Source organism: Saimiri boliviensis, chromosome 3 (genome assembly GCF_048565385.1).
Source record: "Saimiri boliviensis isolate mSaiBol1 chromosome 3, mSaiBol1.pri, whole genome shotgun sequence".
Lineage (NCBI taxonomy): Eukaryota > Metazoa > Chordata > Mammalia > Primates > Cebidae > Saimiri > Saimiri boliviensis.
The window spans coordinates 161,454,793-161,474,098 of record NC_133451.1 but is presented as its reverse complement, the minus strand read 5'-3'; the positions used below and the strand labels follow the sequence as shown (position 1 = coordinate 161,474,098).

The 19,306-nt window shown below is 34.7% G+C and overlaps 1 long non-coding RNA gene across 1 annotated transcript in view; it reads right to left on the bottom strand.

Moving 5' to 3' along the window:
• Positions 1–13,241: 13,241 nt before the first annotated feature.
• LOC141583938 (uncharacterized) overlaps positions 13,242–19,306 on the bottom strand; it is a 72,212-nt gene continuing 66,147 nt past the window's right edge. The window contains exon 3 of the long non-coding RNA XR_012516768.1: positions 13,242–13,304. This is a non-coding gene — a long non-coding RNA (uncharacterized LOC141583938). The remainder of the gene's footprint in view (positions 13,305–19,306) is intronic.

Sequence of the window (19,306 nt, the reverse complement as noted above, 5' to 3'; positions counted from 1 at the left end):
TTTTAGAAAAAAAAAAAAGCAGGGAGGAAGAATACCTCCATTCTTGCTATACTGCTATACTGTAAGTCTAACACTATAACTCCCTCAAGCAGTTGTTTTGATTTATTTAATGGACACTTGAAAATGAGTACTTTTAGATACTTTACAAAAGAAGACATACAGGAGGCCAAGAAACATATGAAAAAATGCTCATCATCATTGGTCATTAGAGAAATGCAAATCAAAACCACATTGAGATACCATCTCACACCAATTAGAATGGTGATCATTAAAAAATCTGGAAACAACAGATGCTGGAGAGGATGTGGAGAAATAGGAACACTTTTACACTGTTTGTGGGAGTGTAAATTAATTAAACCATTGTGGAAGACAGTGTGGTGATTCCTCAATGACCTAAAAATAGAAATCCCATTTGACCCAGCAATCCCATTACTGGGTATATATCCAAAGGATTATAAATCATTCTACTATAAGGACACGTGCACACGAATGTTCATTGCAGCACTGTTTACAATAGCAAAGACCTGGAACCAACCCAAATGCCCAACGATGACAGACTAGATAGGGAAAATGTGGTACATATACACCATGGAATATTACACAGCCATCAAAAACGATGAGTTTGCGTCCTTTGTAGGGACACGGATGAACCTGGAAACCATCATCCTCAGCAAACTGACACAAGAGCAGAAAATCAAACACTGCATGTTCTCACTCATAGCCCCACACCAATGACTGAGATGATGGAGCACCACAGCCTGACTGCTTTATTGGATACATTCTCACTCCAGAACCCCCTGTCGGGGTGACTGAGATGATGGAGCACCACAGCCTGACAGATTTAATGGATACATTCTCACTCCAGAACCCCCTGTTGGGGTGACTGAGATGATGGAGCACCACAGCCTGACTGCTTTAATGGATAAGTTTTCACTCTAGAACCTCCTGTCAGGCTGGCAGAGACTTTGCCAGGTCTGCACTGCAGTCTAAGACTCTCTTGCCAAATCCTGCTCCCAATCCCTTTATTGTTACAAGTTTTAGGTCTGCAAACTTGTCTGCAGGTTTTCCCTGCCCAATGCATCTGCTTCCAGAAGGACCCAAATGATACAGCTGGACTAGCCTTTAGGTGTTCCATGTTCCTTTTATTTCCCTGCTGGTATCTTGCTGTGTGATCACTGGCAAGCCATTTCTCTTCTCTGTTCCTTTATAACAAAGACTCTTACGAACAAAAGTGACCCTTGGGATGATTTGGCTGAGTATTCTAGAATTTTAGTTAGAGTTGATGGTTCTGTTAATAGATCTTCAACTGACTGAAAAAAAAATAATGACAACAAAGATATTTATAAAAATACATTTCACAAAGTAGGAAACAATACAGGAGTTTCTCTGAATACAATACATGGAGTAAATAAACAATATTGCATTAAAGCAAAGTAGAAAATTAAAATGATCTGCATGTAATACTTGAGTTTTATCATATATTTTCTACTCCTAAATGGCAGGTTTGCATTACAAATTAAATATGCTCACATCTCCTAGTGCTGTCCCTTTTTGGAGTCTAAGACATTCTGTGCATCACCATGAAGATCAGGGAGAGGAGTGCTAAAAACGTAAGCAGTGAAATTATGTACAAATCAGTTCCTGCTCTAAAACTGTGGGGAAAACTAGAAGCATGTTTATTGGGCAGGGCATTATGTAGGTATCTAAAAGTCTAGAGTTTAAATATTCACAAGAATCAATATACTTTAGGATGTTTGTGCTTGTAGTAAAAACACCAAATACTAGGATTATGAACAAAATAGAAAACAGTCCAAAAGTTTCTCTGGGAAAATGCTGTTCCTGCCATCATGACCAGTTACAATAACACTTTCTACTCTAAAGAGACTATTAGCTCTCCTTTTGATAATATTGCCTGCCATACTCATCTCATTAAAATGTACATGTATTAAACATTCATTGTATATATATTTATATAAAACAATCTAAAGGATTATTAATGGATATAATTGAGTTTTTTTCCATATATCCCCTTAATCTATAGATTACTAACCTTAATAAATAAAAGCATTAATGGAAAAAAAAAAAGAAAATGAGTACTTTTCTTTTTAAAATGTATTCTTAAACAAGAAAATCATAGGTATTATTATTTCTAAACACTTGCTTTGTGAGAATTGCACTTTTCTTGATGGCTAATTGAACTGTAGAGACACATTTAGCACTCAAACAGAGCATAAATATTTCTTCCCTGTACTTACACTCTCTTTATTTTATATCATTCTCTGCATTTGCTTTGCTTCCTTCTTTTGAAAACATTTTTTATTGTATTCTAATTGGCTCAATTTTATGTAGCCTTTAAAGTTTTGTAAAGTTACCTTATATTTTTTATAACTAAAGAAACTATAATTAATTACTTGAATCCTTCCTGTAGAATTACACTATGTAACATAAAAGCCCTGATCACCCTTTTAATTTATCTCAATTCAGTTTGTATTATTACACAAGACATCTAGAAAACATCATTTATTGAGTAGCCAACACTGTCCTCCTGTTTCCAATGATACTATCCAAAGACATTCAATGAAACCTCAAAATAAAGCAAACATTGAATCTACAGAAGGAATATTGAAACAGAATTCTCTGAAAAAAAATCCTTTTTTTTTTACATTACTCGAACCATAAAAACTAGTTTAATAGCTTATTGTAAAAGTAACAATGCAGTGCATGATAATCACTATATAAAATAATTACATGCTTATAATGTAATGATTTTGTTCTGATCATTTTCTTTTCTTTTCTTTTTTTGTTTGATTACATCTTTTTTAAAAAATCCGTTTTATATAATGCCCATGGTTTCTGAGGATTTAGAGAACATCTCTACCCCAGCAGCTCCCAACCCAAAGTTGCAACAATGAATCCTGCTTTCAATATCATGGTGCTAAACCCCAATCCTTGCCAGAGTCCCCGTTTCATGACATAGTCTTGTTGAAATTGGCATAGGTATACAGTATACCATCTGTCATGGGATGAAGAGAAGAAAAAGCCTCTGGCTCCTTCCCCATAGTGCTACCATTGTTTCTTCCTCCATTTTCATTCTTTCAGTTCTAGAAGTCCTTTTATAAAACTCACAATAAAAAAAACTTAGCCCTAACGGTCGTGATGGTACCCAGTGAATTATCTGTTAAAGCACTACTTTCGTTTTGATTGCAAATATTTAGGAATGGAAGAAAATAAATAAAGGCACACTGGAATTTCATGAATTCTCAAGCTGCCTTTAAATATCCTGATAAAATTCATTTTTTATCTTGCTTAATAATCTTTTTTAAAAATAGTCCAGGCATTACTGTTTCTCCTCATTAAACTTACCCTGGCAAATAAGAACTATGAATATCGTTTCATAGAAGAAGCATATTTACTTGCTGTATATCTCTGCCGTAAACTAACTTTTCAACAATTACCAGCTTATTAAATGCATGTCAGATTTTTCACTTGATAAAATATCTCACTTGAGAAAATGTCATTATCTAATGATACAAACTTGCTTCTTATAAACCTCTTGCTAAAAATAAACAAGTTAGTAATTCATTGGAATCCAGTCGTTTTTAGACTAAACTTTCCATTTATTCTTTCTTAACCTAATAGATACACATAAAACATCAAACACAATAACTATACATATTATTAGTACTTCATAGTTCATAATATGCTTTAAAAAGCTTATCTCATATGATCCTCAGAAAAATCTATTATCCCAAGTTACAGTTAGGAAATATGAAGCTGAGAGAGATTAGGTGACATTCCCTGGGTCACTAAAGGACACTGTCAGATCTCTGGTTCCTAGTTTAATATTCTTTGCTCTATCGCATGCTGGGGGTTAATGTTAATTTCTATTAAGTTGATATAATATCAACAAGGTGACTCTGACAATCTGACAGTTTCTCTACAGTCTGTTTTCTTCATCTAAACGTAATCTTCCTCCTGATACCTCTGTGACAATAAATTACTAGAACTTTGAAGTGATAGTTAGGCTGTTCATCAAAACTTGCAGGAGGGGTATGGAAGTCACAAAGTAGGTTCTGAGAATCGTGTGTGTTGGGCTCCTGAATGTCAGAAAGAAATTTGGAGATTCTTATGAAGAAAAAATGGACAGGCACTTTTATGGTTTGTATCTAAATTAGCTCAAGCTATGACCGTGCTAGCAAAATAAAATTACTGTGTGTGGTTTTTTTTGAGACGGAGTTTCGCTCTTGTTACCCAGGCTGGAGTGCAATGGTGTGATCTCGGCTCACCACAACCTCCGCCTCCTGGGTTCAGGCAATTCTCCTGCCTCAGCCTCCTGAGTAGCTGGGATTACAGGCACGTGCCACCATGCCCAGCTAATTTTTTGTATTTTTAGTAGAGACAGGGTTTCACTATGTTGACCAGGATGGTCTCGATCTCTTGACCTCGTGATCCACCCGCCTCGGCCTCCCAAAGTGCTGGGATTACAGGCTTGAGCCACCACGCCCGGCCATTACTGTGTTTTTTAATGTAAAATATAATTAAATATTTTCAAAACATTGCTAAGAAACTAAAAAGAAAAATAAATGACCAATATTGTCAGTGTAACAAACAGAGACCCAGTTGTAAGGTGTATCAGAGGTAAGTTATGGAGTTTGCCAGAGCTCTGAAAGATTATATGCTCTTTAGGAGAATCAACAATTTATTTTTAAGAGCAGTTATTCACCAGAGGGTCAGGCATCATTTAAACTAAATATAAAGCTCTAGAAGGGACTTATTCTCTGGCACATGCTATATTCGTCCTCAGAAATGATGGTTTAAACAAACCTGCAAAAGTCTGTTTCAAAATATATTAGTTCAAATTGATATAATCTTTCATAGAAGATAGAAATGCTTGTGCTTACCCACGATTACTTTGAAATAAGTGAAGCTTTTGGTGTTATTTCAACTTTCTATGTATTTTGAACTGTAATCAGTATCACCTCACTCTTGAGAAATATGGAGAACTTGGTCATTATAATAGTTGCTTAAAATTATCATAATCAACAATAAGATCAAAATTAGAAGAACATCACTAGCCCATACCATTACAAAATTCAACAAAGCTGTTACTTAAATGTGTACATTTAAAAGAAGAAAAGGTAGAGAGAGGAGAAAAAGAGGAAAAGGAGCAGGGGAAAGGAAAAGGTAGGAAGGAAGGCAGGAAGGAAGGCATCTGAGACTACAACTTGATGAGCTACATTTCTTCTAAATATTTACTAAACAATTATTCAAAGAATAAAAATAAAGCATTTAGGAAAAATAATGACAGCTCTTCAACCACAAAACAATAGTATATGTCTCCCAACTATTTGTTTATTAGTAATTCAGCTATTACCACCAAATTTGCTTAATGATTTCAAGTGTGAAAGCCACAAACATCATTTTAATTCATTCCTAGAGTGCTGTCTTGGCAATCAGTGAAAAAAATTATAGGATTAAGTAGTCTGGCTATATATAAAACAAAGGCAGACACATAAATCCCTTCTTCAAATACTTGACTGATGTAATGATTTCAATGACTTGCATACTATTGTTCTTCATTCTTAGGAATGGATTATATTTCTGGAAACTGACTTGATTGATTAAGTTTCATCCAGTCTCACTCTAGACTTTGCTGCTGAATACGATCATTTCTACCACATGAACAGCAGGAGCCAAGCATCTGCCTCTTTATTGTAGCTTCCATGGTATTATTGTTGAATGTGTAAGCCAGTGGGGCCTTGCTGAATGAAGTCCGCAATTCAAATCATAAAATTTTTCATACACCAGAGAACACTTAGGAGGCAACTCAAAGGTGAAACACAGCATCTATTGCAATGAGCTATTTGCTGCAAACCCATAAGGCACAACTAAAGTAAGATTTAAGAGCAGTCCTTCTCAAAGTGAAGTCCAACTGCCTTGCGAACCAACTGCCTTGGAATTACCTGCACTGATGAATAAAAGATGAAGATTCCTGGGCACCTCTTGAGATATACACAATCATAATTTCTAGAGGCAAGTCCCAAGCATCTGCACAAGCTCCCCTGGTGATTTTTATATACCCTAAAAAATTTAAAGTCACCGTTTTATTTTTTTTTCTCACTGTTTTGAAGTCTTCAGTACATACAACTCTCAGATGCCAATATATTAGATTGGTTGAAAGTAACGGCAAAACTGCAATTACTTTTGCACCAACCTAATCATTCCCCTGAAGAAGACTTATGAAGCATTTTTTGAAGTAGAACAGTTTCTTATTATAGGCTGTCATGGAACCCAAACAGGTAGAGTAAGGGGACAGTTACAGGCTGGAGAAATGCCCTCCCAGGTTGCCAAGCACAGAACTTGAAAAAAAATTTTTTTAATTCTTGTTGTATTAATAAATAAATATCATGGGGTAGGGTTTTTTTTTAAAATATGCTGCAACATAAAATATAAATTTAAGAATTATTGACATTTCTTTCCCAAACTAGATTATAATGCTAATGACACAGTATTGACACATATACATATAGCACATGGGTAGACACACATGGTAGAAAAACAGCTTCTTTCTTTGCCATATTCACATGCCACATATGCTGGAACTTATTAACATTCTGTTGAAGTGGTCAGACTGTTCTTAGTGTGCTTGTTTTTTCTTCGGGAAATCTATTGCCCTCTCAGTGAGGAAGCATTCAGTTACCAAAGTATTCCTGGTTTTAAGTAGTTTGCAAACTTTGTCTTGTAAACACTTACAGATACACCACAGAAGTCCCTAGAGTTACCTTGGAAGTAGCCCAAATTTATCTCAAACATATCTTGCTCCATGCAAAATAAATACTGAAACCATTATTTCAGATAAACTATTTTTCTAACCCAGTTGCTTTTCAAACTGAATGTCAAGGGCATCGCCTTAGATGTTGGAAATGCAAAGCTGCATTTGGTGAGATCGCCAGTGGTGAATAGGAATTATAGGCACAATTGCCTTCCCTCCTTCCCACTCATGTAGCCTTTACTGTTACCTTTACCTGCCCTTTATAAAAGAAGAATAATGACTGGAAATATAGAGCAGAGCTCTAATTTAGGCTTGCTCTCAAGACTTCACCTCCCTTGAATATTTCCTTTACAGCTGGCATTAGCAAACTATGGTCCATGGGCCAATGTATCCTGCAGCTAACTTTTGTAAACAAATTTTATTGAACACAACCATATCTACATATTTATATATTGTTTATGGCTGCTTTCCCACAGCAAAATTTGAATAGAGACAAAGAGATACTGGGACCTGCAAAGCTAAAAATGTTTACTATCTCGTCCTTTGCAGATAAGGTTTGCCTACCACTGATCTATATAACATTTACAGTTGCCTCAGTAGTAATCCTTGTCAAACAGAGGTAGGAAGAGGCAGAGGTGGTCTATGGCTAGCATGATGAATGGAGAAATTTTATATAAATATTATTGCAGGAAAAAGGAACAGTTTGATCATAAAAAGTGAAAAAGTCTGTTCTTTTTGAAATAACTTCTTTCAAAAGTGAGAATTTCACTAAGCTGCTATTTCGTAAAGTAGGTCAGTAGTAACCAAGTTATCACTATGTGTTTGATTTTAATAAATATATAGTAACCTACATAATTTCCCCAGATAATATTAACACAATTATTTTGTTTTCCTCTTCTATATTATTTCATTCATTCACTCACTCAACAATTCTTTAATAAGTACCCATGCTAGACACTTGGTGCACAAAAGTAAACAAATAGATTTTCAGGAAATGTTTGTCAAGTGCAAAATTTGAACTTATATTTAAATTTATAAATAAATGAAAAATATCAGTCTAGAGTTTCTCTCCCCAGATAAAGTATGCTATAAGACAATATACAATCAGGGAATGCAACCTATTGCAAAACACTGATATAATATAGATTATTATCAATGGATTTTCTAAAGAATGACATTTGATAAAGTAGTCTAAACCATAGAATTACTGTTTTTCTTAAAAATATTGTAACCCTACTCACAGAGCTTAATGAAGAGGAGATTCAGACAAATAAAATTCTAACAACAACAGGGTTCTAGGGTAAAGGAAAGGTAGCATGTTAGGGAAGCCACATGATATGGTGATGGAGTGGAGACAGAGATCATATCCTGGAAAGCCTTCCGTGGAAAGTGATATCTTCTATGGTCAGACCTGATGAACATGGTAGGAAATTCTATAAAGAGGAAATAGAGAATGGAAAGAGGAGACAATGCCAGATCATGCATGGCCATGTTGGCCATGTAAAAGGCTCTATTACTCTTTGTGTTTTTTAATTGAGATAAACAGGGAGAAATTATATGTTTTAAATAAGAAATAAGAAAATATTTTTTTTCCTTGTAAAGACTACTCTGGCTGCATAGAAGAAAAGTAGATTGGAAGTACTGAGACCACTTAGGGAGCTGGTATAGAAATTTAGGGAATAGATGATGGAGTTTGATCTATGGTGATGTGAGTGGAGATGAAATGAAATGAAATAAAATGAAACGAATGTGGTGGCATTTGCTCTGTTTGGGACCATGGAGTGGTGATGTGTTAGGGAGAAAAAAATGATGAGTTCAGTGTAGAACATACTGAATGTCTAGTACCTGAGGATCATCCAGGTGACATGTAGAATACGCAGCTGGATAGGCCCACCTGAGGCCAGGAGACTGGAGATAAGGATGAGTCTTACAGTCTACTGATAACAATTGCTAGAACTGGAGTGGATGAGATTCCCCAGGTTGCATATTTAGAGTTAGATAGTAAGGGCCCAAAATGAATCCACCAGGTAGAGGATGAGAATTTTGCAAAACAACAACAACAACAAAAGCTTAAGAAGGTGTGGCTTAAGTAGGTAGGATACAATCTGTTGAGTGTTTGATAATGACAGTACAAAGAGAGGATTTCATCAAGAAAATAATGATCAATTACATAATACTGAGAAAAAATATATATATAACCTGTGTTCCACAGATTCATTGTCATTGCCAATTGTGGTGACAGCAGCTGGGGTGGGGATGGAAGCCACACAGCAGAAGGTTGAGAAATCAGTGAAGAAACAAAGTGGAGCAGCAGATTTATGTAATGCTTTTCATATGTTTAACTGTGAAGGAGAGGAGAGAGAAAGGGTGGTAGCTAGAAAGAAACACCAGGAGGAGGTTATGACCAGGAAAACACATAAAGAAGGCTTCTAGAAAGCTACCCATGTTCTATTTTTTAACCTGGTAGATAGCTACATGGTTGCTTGTATTTCAACTATTAAATTGAAGCTTTTCAAATAAAAAGCTAAACTGTAAGCTTTGTGTACTTTTGGTTTGTTAGTTGGTATATAGTATTATCAAATTTTAAAAATATGTATGAAGGTGTCATTTTAAGGCCCCAAAAGAAATGTAAAAGAATAAATCTAACAAAAAATATGTGTGAAGAAAATTATAAATCTTCATTGAAAGATATTTTTTGAGAATCTTCTCTATTTGGAAACGTATGTAATGCTTTCATATAGGAACCCCAAGAATCACTTAAATGCACATTCTGTCAAATAAACCTATACATTAAATGCAATTCCAGTCAAAATCTGAATAGGGCTATTCTATGGAATATAAGAAAGTAATTCTAAAATCCACATGGCATTCCAAAGGCTTAAAAACCGCAGAAACATGCCTAAAATATAAAAGGTCAGATGTCATGCCTTGTCTAATATTAAGACTTATTATATCATAAATAGAACAGATAAGAGGTGTAAGCATATATAAATAATATGAGTGGATAGACATAGAAATAATAGAGATAAAGCCAAGCATATGTAAATGAGTCTTAACAAAGCTGACATTGCAGATTGGTAAGGAAAGAATTACCTGTATTCAATAAACATACTGGGAGTGTTATTATTCATACGAAAAAATAAGACACACAGGATCTTGACCTCACGTGCTACATAAATCTTAAATTCTAGATATATGAAGTACTTTCTTTTTATAAAGTAAAAATCTATAGACCTTTAAGTTGTCAAATAGAATGGTATCTTAATGAGCTTCAGGTAAGAAAAGATTTGTTAACAAGACACAAATGGTATGAGCATAAAGAAAAAGATTGACCTATTTAGCTACATTACAATTAAGAACTTCTGTTTCTTAAAATATACCATGAGGAAAATAAAAAGACAAGCTACCACCTGAATGAAAACATTTGCAGTATCTGTAAATAAAAAGCATTAGTATTTGGGATACATAAAAGTTCTTTTTAATCAGTGAGAAAAAGACATATAACCTCAAGTAAAAATTGCAATAGACATAAACAAGAATTAAATAAAAGAGGAAAGACAAATGAACCATAAACTTGTTAAAACATGCATCTTCATCAGGAATGCAGTCAGGAAATACAATTTCAAACCTCAATGAGATACAATTTCATGCAAAATTTTAAAGTAAATCAATGTCAATTTTTTGTAAAAATATGGGACAAGAAGAACTCTTAGCCACTGACAGTATACATACAAATTGGTATAACCACTTGGAAAACTATTTGTCACATAAAGCTGAACATGTATGTATGCTGCAGCCTTGTAATTCTCCTACTAAGAGATCTTACATATGTATACTAGAAGACATAGAAGAATTTGCATAGCAACATTGTTCTGAACAGCAACAATCACAAACGTTTACCAAAACAAACGCTCAACAAAGTATGCTGTACTATTGTTTTTATACAGATATGTGTGATACGAGAGGTGGAGCAATAACTTAACGGTATATTCATATGTTGAATTCTCTAAAGTGATGAAAAGTACCTTATAAGAGTACTTTATAATAGTACTTTATAAATCAATAAAAACGAATCTCAAATAATTTTAAGCAAAATATGCAAGGCATAGAATACATATATTGTGTGTTAGGATTTGATTTTCATAAAATTCAATACCAACAAATTATACCTACTATTAGGGTATATACATGTGATCAGACAGAAAATATAGAAAGGGAAAGGAATGTGATCTCAGAGGGATACACTGCTCTAACGTTTTATTTCTTAAGCTAGATGGTGGGCATATGGGTGTTAATTTTATTTGTTGTAATTTTACAGTACATGTGTGCACTTCATATACTCCTTTGTATGTATAGAGTATTTTCCAAAACTCTTTAAGGAAAATATCATATGCCTTAAAAATAGGAAATCTTTGATGAGAAAAACTAACCAACGAATTTTATCTGATCATCTGAACATTATGAAGTTGATTTCTTAAAATACCTCAACATAATCCAGGGAAGTAGTAAATAATCTCTGAGCTAGGAAGAAAAGAATAAAATCTAACAAAACTATTATGAGGGCAAAAATGACCAAAAGAAGGACTCTAAATAGGCAAAAAGCAGAGGAGTAGGTGGAAAAGGATGAGGAATTATTTAACAAAGTGTTAAAAAAAATTGGCACACTGCTTTTTGTATGCCACTTATGTTGCCTCCAAAAATAGAATAAAGATTCCAAAAAACACAGATAGAGGGAAAATATCTATTTTTCCAGAAAAAGCAAATAAAAATTACTAGCTTCAGTTTGCAAATGCTCATGAGGGAAAAAATTTACCTTGTGTTTTCATAAATCATGTTTCATTTGTGTGAAAAATAGAGAAGAAAATATTCTAACATAAATGCACTTAAAAATTTACTAATCTTTTCCTGCCGTCATGTAATAAATACATACATAGAGATGTGTTATAAAAAAAGAATAATTCTTTATGTGACTGTATACAAGGACCAAAAAAATCATGCAAAACATGCAAATTCCAGAGGGTTAAAGTGTTACTTTTTTTGGTGGTAGTATGTATTTTATTCAGAGAAGATAGCTGGACATTTGATGAAACTAGACATGAATATAAGGTCTTTGACATTTGAGTTTTCCTCACTTTGAACCTTGTCCAAGTGGTGAATGAGTCATGACCAAATATTTTCACAACCTACTAGACATTTGGTGAACACTGAGCCATGAGCTGATGGTCTTCCATCATTCCTTGGTGGGCAGGTGTCACCACCACTAATGAGGCTTTTGCTTAAAATCTGCTAGGGAGCCAGAAAGCAAGAGGGTCTGGAGACTGAACAGCCCATTCAGGGCCTGCAGTGGCCCTATCCAGGTAGGAACAGAAGGCTCCAGGCCAAGGCCAGCTGGTAAATGTAGTTACATCCAGTATAACAAAGAGAGATTTTACTTTGGATTGCTGTCCGTCTGGCTCCTCTAACAGCATTTAGTTGACAAGACAAAATTTCACAAATCTACATGCTTTGAGGAACATGACTTTGTCTGAATCAGCCATTCTGAGAATCTCAGTTCCATAAACAACTGATATTTCATATGATATGTCATGGTATATTCTGGTCAAAAGTCTATATCAGCCACAGATCAGCAGAATCTTAGAATATCTACATGAGTAGGCTGTGCTCTATAGGTTTACACTAAAGATGTAGTTTACACTAAAGATGTAGTTCTATAAATGAGGCAGAAGATAACATTCTCAAAATAATAATACTCTCCATTCATACAAAATATTATAATTTTGAAATGATTTCATATACCGTTAGAGGTGGAAAATTTTAATTTCAGAAATATACACACACACACACACACACACACACACACACTAAGCTCACACAGATAGTACAGGACTGAGCCAGGACATATTCTGAGCATAAGTTAAGGTCTAGTGTTGCAACACCAAAGACATGGAATCAACCCAGGTCCCCACCTGTTGTGAATTGGATAAAGCAAATGTGGTACATATATACCATGGAATACTGCACAGCTGTGAAAAGAATGAGATCATGTCCTTTGCAGAAGCATGACTGCAGCTAGAGCCCATTATCCTAACCGAATTGAAGCAGGAACAGAAAATGAAGCACTGCACATTCTCATTTATAAGCAGGAGCTAAACACTGGGTACTCATGGACACAGAAATGGCAACGATAGACACTGCGGACTACTAGAGAGGAAGGGAAGGAGTGGTTGAAAAACTATTGCATACTATACTCACTGTCTGGGTGACAGGATCAATCATACCCAAACCACAGCATCATGCCCATTTAACAAACTTGTACATGTACTCCCTGAATCTAAAATAAAAACGGAAATTATTTTTTTTAAAGATAATCTAGTCTTGGATCCTCTCCACCAAAGATGTGTAAACATAGTAACAAGAATAGTGGTTGGCCAGGTGCCATGACTCATACCTGTAGTCCCAGCTACTTGGAAGTCTGGGGCAGGAGGATCGCTTAAGATCAGGAATTCCAGGTTACAGTGAGCTGCACTCCAGCCTGGGTAACAGAGCAAGAAAAGACTCAACTTAAAAAAAATTGTAGTAGTAGCTGCCATTTTTACTAAGCATCTAGTATGTATGAGGCATGGTATTATGCACTTTGTACTTCTGTGTCTGAATATAAAATATTAAATTAAACACATAGCAAGAACTTTCTCTGTTTAATCCTTTAATTACAATAAAGATTTCTTATCAGTTTTTAAACTTAAATGCCCTTGTTTTGCTCTCTTTAACTGGAGCATAACTGTATTGATTTTATATACATATATAAATTAGACATTAAATATATGTGTTTATATATTTATACATTATACTAATTTTATCGTTTTACAATTCATTTTATTTGTATAATTTTATATATTCATATATTTAAAATATGTTATAATTCTTATAATTAATTATAACATATAATTATATATTCCATATATAAGATAGTTTATATGTATATATTATATATAGTGAAGACATATTTTATAATTTTTTATAACCAATTGTATAATTACACATAATCATGTAATAATTATTTATGTTATTTCACATGTGAATGAAATTAGTGCAAGAATAGTACTATAAATTAAGAGTTGATCATTTTACTAGACTTAAAAAAAATTGCATGGTCAATATTTGAAACTAAAATTTTTCTTAGCCATCATTTTTATTTTAGTTTTTACCCTTAGTATCACAAAAACAAATTACCCTGGAGGGTTCTATTTAACAGGTACTTATTGAAAGTTGGCTATGCTAGGAAGGCAGGAGCTATACAGAAGTAGATCAGATAGTACCCTTAAGGACTTTATTATCTACTAAGAAGAATAAAAACACACAAATATAAGATATTGAGAATTGACCAGAATTTGTTTTAAGTTCTTCTAAATAGAAAAGTTAGTATATTTTAAATTAACCTAAAATATATTTAATCTAATATTTTAACAATGGTAAACTAATATTTCTAAGTTCTGAAAAGTCACCTCAAAATAAATTCCGAGTGGTTCCAAATATTGAGTCACTAAACTGACCCCTAAGAATAAAGAGAGACAGGACAAAAATCTTGTCTCTTTATTTTTTTGTTGATTTATTTCAGCACAATTCATCATATTGGGTTTTCTCGTTGGCAGAAAACATTATTCTTGCATTTTTCATTTGCTACAAGGGCCAGCAAAAATGCACTGAAAGGCAAAGTGAGTAAACTAAAATCTGTAGCTTCAAGCTCAATACCTAAAAAGGAAAATTTCAAACCGTTAGCCCGTATAAATATTCCCCTTCCTCATTTCTCATCCCAATCTCCCTGGGTCCTCCTGACAACGTACACACACACAAACACACAAACACACACACACACACACACACACACCCCTCACCACACACCCAAATCAGTTATTCTATCATACAGCAACGTGATTCTACATCCAGTCCTTTTATGTCTGCTATTAGTTTAACTTAACTCAGAACAGTATCACTGAATAATAGAATATAATGCATGACAAGTGTGAATCTTTTTAATGTGGCCTCATATGCTAGAGAAGCAAAGAAAATAGTATGTTGCGGATTTCTGAATCTCCTTTTACCTCAGAAATCATATGCAATAATTAGAGGCATACTAAAAATCCAAACAAAGAGACCACTTGCTATATAGATCTACAAACTGGATATTGGTGTTATAGTTGCCAAAACACAGTCACAAAGATTAGCTTTCAGCTCCAGCCCTGCTGAGGAAGTTCCCTGAAGGATGAAAGAGGCCTTGAACAAAGTGAGATGCTTTAGCTGATCAAGCCCTATTTGGTCACTTTCATCTTTGCGATGCATGGAAAAGGAGCTGCTTTCCTGCCAGCTCTTGGCACTGTGACCAGGCAGAGACATAAAGGGAGGCAAGGCAAGGCCAGCACAAAAGGGGAAGTGGTTAAAGGCAGCAGCCCGTTCCAAAGAAACAAAGGTGCTGGCAGGAGACATTAACAAGGAAGACGCTTGAGCCTCCATGGTAAATAGAATGGTAATGGCCTAATAATAAACCTGAAAGACACAAGTGAGGATGGTTGCATGCAAAGTGGAGGGAAACCTTCCAATTACTGCTGTAGACAGCCCTATTAATCCTTAGGAGCACTCCCGACAAAAAGTCTATTCAATTTTCCCTCGATGTATTCCATTTAATGGGAGCAGTATTATGTCTGACACAGAGGGTAATTACCTCATGAGAATTTCACATACAGAGAAGTAAAGTCTTTAATTTTCTGCAGGTGTCTTGGACACATTCTGCATAATTCTTTGCCCCAAAATGAGGTGTGCATTCCTCTTCTGCAGAGCTGCTTTCGGACTGGGATGGTTTGCATTTGAGGACTGTAAGTGATAGTAATTTATCTTTGCCATTATGGAAAGCAAAGCATAGTATATTCTCCCTTCATCACATTACAAATGTCATTAATAACTTCAGCAAAGCTAAATAATATATATATGTCATATATGTATTGTGTATATATTCATATATATATAAATCTTATTATAACACTCCTCTGACTCACAACCATTAGCAGCAGATAAGTATTTAAGAACCTTTTTATATACATTAGTTACGAGAGTTCCAACAAGACTATAACCCTGTGGGGAGACACTTAACTGTTTATGCCTGCCAGTTTATGAAACTTAGAAACAGTTGAAATTGTACAGGAAAGAGAACAGAGAGGACGGTATTTAAGGCTGTTTTGTTTTCTGAAATAATTACACACGTAGCATGTCTTGTTGATTTATTCTAAAGATGCCTAAGCCAAACATAAACAGATAATATTTATTGCTGAATTACATAAAACAGTTTTATCATTTTAGCATTCAATCCCTTTTGTATAACAAAGAAAGCATTCCTTAGTAGTAGAGGTGTGGCAAAAAGGATGTTAAACATGTTAAGCAAAATATGGACAGGAAGAAAAAAACTCCCTTTAAAAAAAATAGTTTTCCAATAGTGGAGCAGTCAAGAGTATAGAAATAGACTGTAAGGTGGCACACTTCATTCAAATTAATGCAGAAATAATTAAACATTTCTTAGAGTTGATGACTTTACTACTGAGAAATTCTTACATTATACACAGGAACAAAGACGATCTTATTTTTTTCCGCTGGGGAATAGATTACATGATCAAGACCACACTGCTTTGTGTCATATATGTTCTTTATGAAGGTGTTTTCTTAAAAATCCACATTGTTAACTAGAAAACAATGACACTTCAGATATCACAATTTGGTTTACTGAAACAGAGGTGGCCGAAGCCCTTTGTTTCTAAATTGGTTGTACTTTCAAAATGGCCATGATTCTGGGTTACAGAAGCTATGCCTGCATGGGGCAATCAGATTGTTGCCCTGAGTTCACCAGCACTCTCTGCCATTCAGAGACTCATAAACAGCCCAAACTGTTCAGGTTTCCTTCTTATCCAGGTGTCTTAAACATTGTAGAACATTCTGAATGTGTTCAGAAAATTTCCAGAAAACCTGACTATATCCAATAAAAATGTTGTATTACAGTTCAACTTTGGCAAAAAATTAACATGTCCTTGAGAGTAAGTTATCTTTAATTGTCTTTTTGAAATCAGAATGCAAAACTTTAATTATTCTGAGGAAGTGTTGTCTTCTACTTAAAAGCCCGAGGCATCCTTTCAGACAGAGAAGACTTAGGATGTGCTCATGTTCTTCTCCATCTTCTTTCCTCCTGAAAATCCCAATACATGTAGCAATCAGTGCTTCTGGTAATTGCAAAGGACATGCTGTCCTTGGCTTTCAATATTTCCCAATTTACTCAAGCAGGCAAAGACCTCCATCATGTCTTCAAGACCTAAACTTACTGGCATCCTGTAAAACTTGCCCAAAAGTCTCCCAAAGCTGACTTGCAAAAAAACTGACCTGTAAACTTTAATAACCAGGGTGCTAACCTTTAACTCAACAAGAAGTATAGACTTGCTAATGCCCAGTTACCCTTCATGCTCATGGTTAATCACTAAGGTTGGTCTCATTTCTTTATAAAAATGCCACAGGCAAAAATAAAGAAAGTACCAGTGATCTATTACTCCTCTCTGCTTATAAGCAGATACCACACTATGCTGTGTTTTTCTTTTAGAGGGAGAGTGAATAAAATCTTGGTTATCAGCTTTTATTCCCCATTTAATAAAATGGTTCTTTATGAAACATCTTAGTATAAGTTCCAAATTTTCCTCTGTGAACTTACCATGGCTATCAAATATTGCAATCATGTAATTCTCCTGTATATACTTAAAGAGACATTGATTTTCAAATTAGGTCAATGTTAGTAAACGCTATCTAAGACCTAGGGAGCCTCAATCAGAAAGATAATTCAGCATAAAATATTCAAAGTAGAATAAGTTTAACTAATGCTCATAGTGCTTACTATTTTCTTTTCTTGTCTTTCCTTTTTCTTTTACATAAGAAGCTTTTCAAATACTCAACCCCCTGGCAATTCAGAACAGATTCAGGAAAGAACATTACTTCTTACTCAAGAATTAGTTCCAAACTAATACAGATGATGGAACAAGAAAGCATACATAGGAAATAAAATCTGAAACAGATGGCAGGAAGTCCTACATGAAGAATTATACATGCATAGATGATCCGGCCAAAGAAAATTATTCTGGCATAAACACTGGGTCCATTGAAGAGATGGTCAAGAAGAAGGATGAAGTGAAATCCTTAGACCAATAAGTGGTCATCATGGGGCAAAATGTATTTTTAAATATGCTATTGATGATGTAATTCACATTAGGGTATTCTGGCCTTATAGGTTCTTAGTAAGAAATGAAAACAGAACATAGCATGATTCAGCCTCACTTGCATGCAGTAATTTCCGTAAAAATATACAGAAATAAACATGCATTCTAAATACATGAGGATTCTGATATGAAAGGATGAAGGTTCATAAATACAGTGTATGTTGAGTATAAAGAGAGAAATATATTAACACCTAGATTATGTTTCTGTCTCCAAACAGATTTTTTTGTTATTTTCATTCTTTGATACAGGGTCTCACTCTGTCACTCAGGCTGTAGTGCAGTGGCACAATCATAGCTCACTGCAGCCTTGACATCCTGGGCTCAAGCAATCCTCTTGCCTCAGCCTCCCAATTGGCTACGACTGCAGGTGCACACCACCACACCTGGCTAATTGTTTCCTCAATTTTTTGTAGAACTGGGATCTCACTATATTGCCCAGGCTGGTCACAAACTTCTGGCCTCAAGTGGTCCTTCCATCTCAGCCTTCCAAAGTGTTGGGATTAACATGTAAGCCACCACACCTGGCCTGAACAGATTTATTTTTAATGTCTCTGAGTTCTAATGCATTTTGAGAATTGTAGTGAATCTCCTTTATTTTTATTTCAGTCTTCCTTATAGCAGCTGTGCAAGTTTAGCATTTCATAAACAATTAAAACAACATGGATTAGGCTTCCAAACTGAATTATGAAATTTCAGTAAGTTTAAGACTTATGAAGAAGGATTTATGCAATGCCATTTGACACTTCCATTTCTAGTTATGGACAATGTAATACAGATATGACTTTCACAGATTATGTGAGGACTGTCAGCTTTAGCTGTACATTTTTAAAATATTCAGACTAAATTAAAATAACCTGTTTCCAGCCTTCGAATTATTTAAATTTTGTGTTAAAAGCTGTATAGAGATGTAAGGAGAACCATTATTTTACTAATCATTTACTATATGCTAGCCAGTATTCCATGGGCTTCACACATGGTGATCTATTTAATATTCAAGATCCTCTAGGATTGCTTACTGTACTTATCCTTGCTTTGTAGATGAGGCAGTTAAGTAAACTTGTCATGTTCAATACTGTTAAGTAGCATAGCTGGGATCCAAACCTAGCTCCCAAATTCACTCAACTGTTTGCTACAGTATTGTTTTTTTATATCTGGCACATCCATAAACATTTATTTATCTCTTACTCTCTATTATCTAAAAACAAAATCTCTTTTTTACAAAATTTCTCTTACTAGAATT